The sequence below is a fragment of the Macrobrachium rosenbergii genome, chromosome 5 (genome assembly GCF_040412425.1).
Source record: "Macrobrachium rosenbergii isolate ZJJX-2024 chromosome 5, ASM4041242v1, whole genome shotgun sequence".
NCBI lineage: Eukaryota > Metazoa > Arthropoda > Malacostraca > Decapoda > Palaemonidae > Macrobrachium > Macrobrachium rosenbergii.
The window spans coordinates 18,596,825-18,604,324 of record NC_089745.1 but is presented as its reverse complement, the minus strand read 5'-3'; the positions used below and the strand labels follow the sequence as shown (position 1 = coordinate 18,604,324).

The 7,500-nt window shown below is 39.2% G+C and overlaps 1 pseudogene; it reads right to left on the bottom strand.

Moving 5' to 3' along the window:
• Positions 1-2,494: 2,494 nt before the first annotated feature.
• Positions 2,495-3,838, bottom strand: LOC136839072 (cuticle protein 19.8-like; annotated as a pseudogene).
• Positions 3,839-7,500: the final 3,662 nt, after the last annotated feature.

Genomic DNA, 7,500 nt, shown 5'->3' with positions numbered 1-7,500 from the left:
CCCCGAGATGATTAGTCTTGAAGGACTACCACACGATAATATGAAAAAAATTAGGATACTGGTTTGCTCTGTACCACTGAGCTGATTAACAGCTCCTAGAACTGGCGAAGGATTGAACCTATTTTTACGTGGCTAAGAACCAATTGGTTGCAACGGCGGACCTACACCTTGTGTGGGATCCGAACCACACATTATACCGAAATGAATTTCTATCATCGAAATAAATTCCTATAATTCTTCTCTGGCGGCCGGAGCTCGAACTCCGAGCCTAGCAGAGTGCTGGCGAAACTCTACCGACCCGTCAACGAGAGACTGGTAATGATAAGAACTCGCAACAACCTGGCACATACGAAAATATGGCAGAGACTCACAACAACCTGGCACATACAAAATGGAAATAAATTGTCAAGAAGAAGTTTTCATTTTCCAAAACATGCCTTTCTAAAAGACCTGCACACTGCCCTGGGCTATGGAATCAGTCTGTAACCGCATGAAACTCATAGTTGGTCTAAAAAGACAAAAGAAGAAGAAAACAAAAATGCTAACCAAAACAAGTGAGCAGGCAAACCATTTTTCAAAATAATGCATAAAATGGATTAATGGAGAACAAGGGGAGTGTGTTAAATACAGAAACATGGAAGTGTTATGCAATGGGGAGCTTCACCCTTTAACAAAGGAAGCACTAGGAAAATTGTCCGAGAAATCTATGACATGTAAATTATGCAGACTTCCTTTAATAATATAAGTTTATAGAATACCAAGAAGATTATTCAGAGAATACCATAACATGCAAATTCTACAAAATGGGAAGAAGCACCTTGAACAATGGGAAGAATATAAGATATCAAGGAAACAGAGCCAGAGCATCCTATGGCACAATTTCTGTACAGCGGGAAGGGGATTCGGCCTTACAGGCAGGAATGCTGGACTTGGGTAACCAAAGAGAATTAGAGATTCTAGAAGATTAAAAAAAATAGCCGAACAAACTAAACAGGGAAAAGATTACTGTGGTTGAAGTCCTTCCTGAATCCAGACATAACATTTTCAGGAAATTTTACTTGAATCGGAGGCAATGATCAGAGGACCATGTTAATATAAGTAAAAATAGTATAGTAATCGAAAAGTAAACAAGGAAGATTTTAAGATGATGAGGGAGGAGTAAGAGGCTAAAGGAAGAGTGATAATGCTTAGCCAATGCTCTCTGCTGCTGATGCATTCACCTATGTTAATATATTGCCAGCAGACTGAAAAGGTTGAACCTGTTGAAATGAAGTGCTTGCAGGAACCATATGTGGAGTGAAAAGGATAGGTATGTGAGGTAAGGGTGGAAGTCGTGGCTAAGTCACAGCTGAGTGATTTGAGAAGAGGTCTAGTAATGTGGAAAGTGGAGGACAACGAACTGTGTGAAGTACCGTCTAGTTCATACGTGTTGGGAGGATGGAGGAGGAAAAGCCATTAAATAATGCTCGATAAATAAGAGTGAGAGAGTATTGGAAGAAACGGACCTCAGTATCTATTTATTTGCTGGTGTAACAATCAGATGAGTGGAACAGTATGCACGGGTTTGGCACTTGTGTAGGTAAATCAAGTGGTCAAAAGTGTGGAAGTTTTCTGTACCTGATATTTATTCTTTATTTAGTAGTTAAAAAGATGAATATGGTGGTGATCGTTAACTTGTTGATTTGGTAGAAGAAATGGCATATATATTTCCTTGACTTGTAGGGAAGCTCTTTTTGTTGTGATATTTAAAGAACACACATGTAATATATATACTCATATCTGTATATACTGTATATATGTATAATATAGATTATATATATATATATATATATATATATATATATATATATATACATATATATATATATATGCGTTTGTGTGTGTGTACGTATATATATTAAAACATATATAATAGAAAACAATTTACTTCACACTAGTATTTTTTTTCGTCAAGCAGTGATATAAGATTTTCATAGACCTTTAATAAAATTTCGAAAATTAAAGATACTTAGGTCCACAAACTTACTCGGTTGTTAATTTCTAATACACTCCAAATTATGTACATAATACCTGAAATATATGCAGTTGCTATATATACTTAAACAGGCATGTGATTTTATTATTTTGTGCAAATATAAAACGAGTGTTAACATGTGGATTTATATTTTCTGAATCTGAGGAGAGAAATACCTAAAATAATCAGATATGAAAAAGATAACAATATGTATATCATTAATTTATTCCATAAAATATAAATTTGCAAAAGGATCACATTTGGCATGAATAGCTCTCTACATTAAAAGCAATGGCGTCTTACGTAATATCAAGATTAAACAAATCCTTTGAATTCGGGCGTTGCAGATGTACTTGTTAGCATGGGTGCTCTCTACGTCACTGAGGCACAGATATAACAGACCTCAGACAGAGTGCCCTGAAGTAGGCAGATTTTTAGTAAAACTGTATCTGGAACAGCCTGCCAGAATGTCCACCACCTTCAGCAGCTTGGATGCGCTTGGAGTGTCTCTGAGTCTTCAGCTACCTCGACGACAGCAGGGATTGCAGAGTATGGGGCATAGGTATGAGCAGCATGGACATATGAATTTGGTATGGCAAAGATACGCCTGGGGCAGGAATGCCGTATGTCACAGGGCAGAATCCATAGGAGAAACCACGAAGTGGAGTAAGCCTCCAGAAGAGCAGCTAAACAGGCGCTTCTTACGATCAGGGCAACCTCTCCGTCAGCAACTGCTTCATCATAAGCTGCCTGATGGGCGCCTTGTAGCAACTACCTCTGGAGTGTCTGTAACGGGTTCTGGCGGTGGTCGGGAAGAGCCAAGGGGCGGCTTCTGGGGCATCGGGAGCCACAGGCGAGGTTGGTGCCAGAGACGCGGAAGCCAAGGGCGTCAGCTACGTAGTGCTGGGTTTGGACCTTGCCCTCGGAGTCGATGTAATTGTAGGATCCCCTGACGACGCCAAAAGCATCTCGATGCTCATTGCGGGCAGAAGGACCACCGGCATACCCGAAGGAGTACTGGCCGAGTTCGTCTTGCGCATGATACTGGGTTTGAACTGGGGCATAAGGAATGGTGTTGTATCCAGCAGTGTATCTTGGATAGCCCAAGTGGTTATACGCCAGTGCTCCGTGAGGTCTTAATATATGTGAAGTTGCATGGGGTAGGCCTAAGATCCTGGGTACAGGGCGTGGGTGAGAGCACCGAACACCACCGGGTATACAGACGAACCACAGCAGGCAGCAACTTGCGCGAGAGAAAATAATGTCTGAAATGAATATGTAAAAAATAACATCAGCAAAAAGACAACCGCTAGTAATTGAACTTAAGCGAAAAAATTATCTAAAAAAGTATTCATGTTATTTAATCCGTTTAAGGCTATAGGCTTATCTAACAATGAAAACTGTCCAGAAGTCTTCAAATTTAATATATCAAACAATTCACGTCTATGAAGATGCTATCAACGGTTAAAATATTCGCATATATATATATATATATATATATATATATATATATATATATATATATATATATATATATATATATATACATATATATATACTCTATACATACATACATACATACATAAATACATACATACATACATATATATATATATATATATATATATATATATATATATATATATATATATTAATTTATATATCTATATATGTTTGTATATATACATATATATGCATACATACACAAATATATATATACGTATATATATAATTTTATGTATAATGTACGCTATCAACACGATCTGCAGGAACATGTTACTCATCAATAGTGAAGGCATTTCCAATGCTTACCAGAGCATTCATTGTGATCGAGCTGAGGAAAGAGGCTGTCTGTCTGTGGTGATCAGTGAACCTTCTTTTATACTGGTTCCTTCATGACAAGGACTATGGGGCGTGGACGACTTTTCACGAAAACCTCTTCATGGATTTTTATGGAACTGTCTTTTTGTGAAATGTGGCAAAGAAAAAGGACATAGCGATAACTCTAATGTTGTTTTAACCTCTTTCCTTCGCTTATTCATTTAGTTTACCAATGTATGCGCTAATGGTTACGGATACATGCAAGTGTTCCATAAACATACAATGAAAAAGGTACATATGAATACTCTACGCCATTTACATGGGATCTTGCTTACACACACATTTTATCGGCGTCAATAACCTAGATGTTGCAGCAACATTTTATTAACCATTACATGTGTTTGTGTGTGCATGTATGTCTAACATGTGAATATCTAGGACAGTAAGTAATGGTGTTATCATTTTTATGAAAATGAAATCCCGAAGAAAAGGAAAATTTCAGTTACTCTTTCCTTGCTGTCTTTTGTTCTTGAAAATCAAGCAAATTGTGTTCAGTCCCAGTAAGTGAATGGGTAACCACCGACAAATGCCAGAAGCCGATGATTTTGAAAGCCCATGTAACCATCATTTGGGCAAGCGCATGGCCCAAGTAAGTTCATCCCAAAATCAATACCTAAAATTTTGCAGCAGCCTCGGGAATCTAATATGAATGACACTGGGTCACAGTGAGACTCGAAAGGCAAAATTGAGTGTGGGTAAGCTAAGGTTGATTAATCTATCATTAACTAGATCACAATGATGAAAAATATGGGAAATAATCTGTAAGTTTTGGAGTTATATTACTCATTTTTGTACCAAGGCATACGCCAGGTAACTGATTGATGAAGTTAGTGATATATATATATATATATATATATATATATATATATATATATATATATATGTATATATGTATACATACATAAAATATTCATATATATTAATGTATATACATATAGATAAATGTATACACTGAAATGAATTATTACATAATATATATACTGGATATATATACACACACATACACACACACACACACACACACACACACACACACACACATATATATATATATATATATATATATATATATATATATATATATATATATCTACTATATATATATATTGTAATGGGCAAGTCTCACTACACAATAAACTTTCAATTTTTAAGCACCAATATTCACCATGCAACAACAGAAGTCGCAGTGGTGAATTTGTACCAGTAGCTGTGTCTTAAAAAGAGGATTCAGAGGACAAACAAACTTTGACAAAAACCACATAATATTTAATACATAAATCAAAGACTGAAGTAACACATGGACCTCGTAAAATACATAACTTATATGAACACCAAACACCCTTAACTAACAAAATCAAAATACACTCACACTACTAAGATAGCCGGCAAAACACTTATACCCAAAAAAGGAGGGGCCCAGAAAGTAAGAGAGGAACAAAAAGGTAGGAATAACCTATCATTGTACAGGACTAACTATGTGAGCAAAAGGACAGTTCATAATGCTGAAGTCTCCTCCAAATTCTTAAGCAACTCTTGCACCATCGCAGATAAGGACTATTTACGCGCAGCTGGGGCTCACGTGAGCCCAAACAAGCAGTGGTGGTGCCAGAATTGCGCTAATAAAATCTCCCTTACCTTAAACAGTAGGGCCTGCTGCACTCCAGCAGGACAGGTAATCCATTATCAGTGCACCAAGGCCTTTGAGGTACAATAGCAGCAGCAGGTCATCAACAGCCTCACAACACGGTTGAGGAGCAGTTCCTTGTCCGTCTCCGTCCTTTCCGGGACCAGATGTAAACTCCCAGAGGAGGTGGGAAGAAGTGCGTTGCTAAGGTGCCGAAACTCGAAAAGAGAAAAGAAAAATGTAACTGCTTGTTTAAATATAACAGGCCGGTGAGGAGGATAAACAACGTCCTTATTAATAAAATGTAAAAAGACATAACATGACTTCATATATGTACAAATTATAGCCGTATATATATATATATATATATATATATATATATATATATATAGCACTGCTCTATATATATATATATAATTGAAATCTGCACCAAAAGGCCTTTCTCCAACCGCCGTGGCCATATGTACACCCAGATGTCGACGGGGTGGCGATGGGTTCTCCCCCTCAGAGTCCTCTTCGCCAATTTCTATATGAGCACTGTGGGCAAAGGGTATTCGAAGATATACACCAACCAGAATATGCGTGTGCTACATCGGCATTACACCAACCGTCCAGCGCCAATTCACAAGGAGATCGAAAACCTGAGGCGTGCATTCCACAACCGCCAGCTGCCTCAGTTTCACGATAGAGCAGAGCCAAACGCTGCCTCCCTTTCTTGGCGTCCTTGTGGAACAGAGAGAGGCCTCTTTCTCTCTGAGGGTCTGAAGCGCATGGACACAGGCATGTGTATGAGGCAGGCGGCAGTGCCCGAGAAGGTATAAGCGCTCCACCATCAGCGCCCACCATCAGGGCCTCACTGCTCCTCCTGGAGCGACACACCGCGGAGAAATGAGGCGTGTAGCCCAGACCCTCGTCGACAATGGACACCCAAGCTGGGTATAGAAGAAGAGTCTATCCAGGGCGAACATCGAGTAGATGGTACCGTCAGAACCTGCGCCCGATGCCCCTGAGCATAGAGCTCTTCTCAAGGACATTTCACCATAAATATCGAAGATGAACGCACCCTCAAAAACATCATCGAAAATAATGTCAGCCCTGTTGACTCCAACAAGAATATACATCTGGTTGGCTATTATAAGAGCAAAAGACGAGCAGCCTGGTTATGTGTATAGCTGGCCTTTCATAGGACCTTGAAAAGTAACGTAGTATACTGGTACTCATGCCCTGTCAGAAAGATGCTGGTTTCTTATCAGTCATGATACATGCATTTCTCAAGGATTTCTACCACACCCAAGGGGGCTATCTTTAGTAATCATGCCAGGACCGTCCATAACTTTCAGAGAATAGAAAAACATAATCGAACATCGAAATAATTGACAAAACTACCCACCACATACTTCACGCTTCTTGGAAGCATTGCATTGGGAAGGAGAAACCAACCTCAACATCGCGAAATATTTCTCTCCCCACGGCAGCCAGGAGACGTACGGCGATCCCCATAGCGAGCGGCTCGAATCAAAATTCGGCATCGGAGGATCGAAATTCTTCCATTCATCCCCAGCACTACAACGCGGCTCGCACATCGGCCTGGGAAAATCGAGCTCCGCCGGTACATGCCCTGGGCAATGATGTTCAGCACCAATCAAGAACCCCTATAAATACCAACCCGAACACCTCGTTTCTTCAGACCCAACTTCTGCAACTACATCCAGGATGACCAGCGAGCTGAATTAGAAGTATGACGTTACCTAAAATAGAACCTGAATCCAGACGAACTGTTTCACAGTTGGATATTTTTAATAAAAGACTTCCCATATTCTGCACTATCCTTCTCCAGCATGAATATCGGCCAGTTGCTGACTGTCGCTGAGCCTGAAAAGCTAATCATAAGGAAGATAGAAAGACACTATATAAGATAAATTCGCATAATACAGCCATCCTTTTAATAAGACCTGTTTAAAAGGGTCTACTCCCTTCAAAT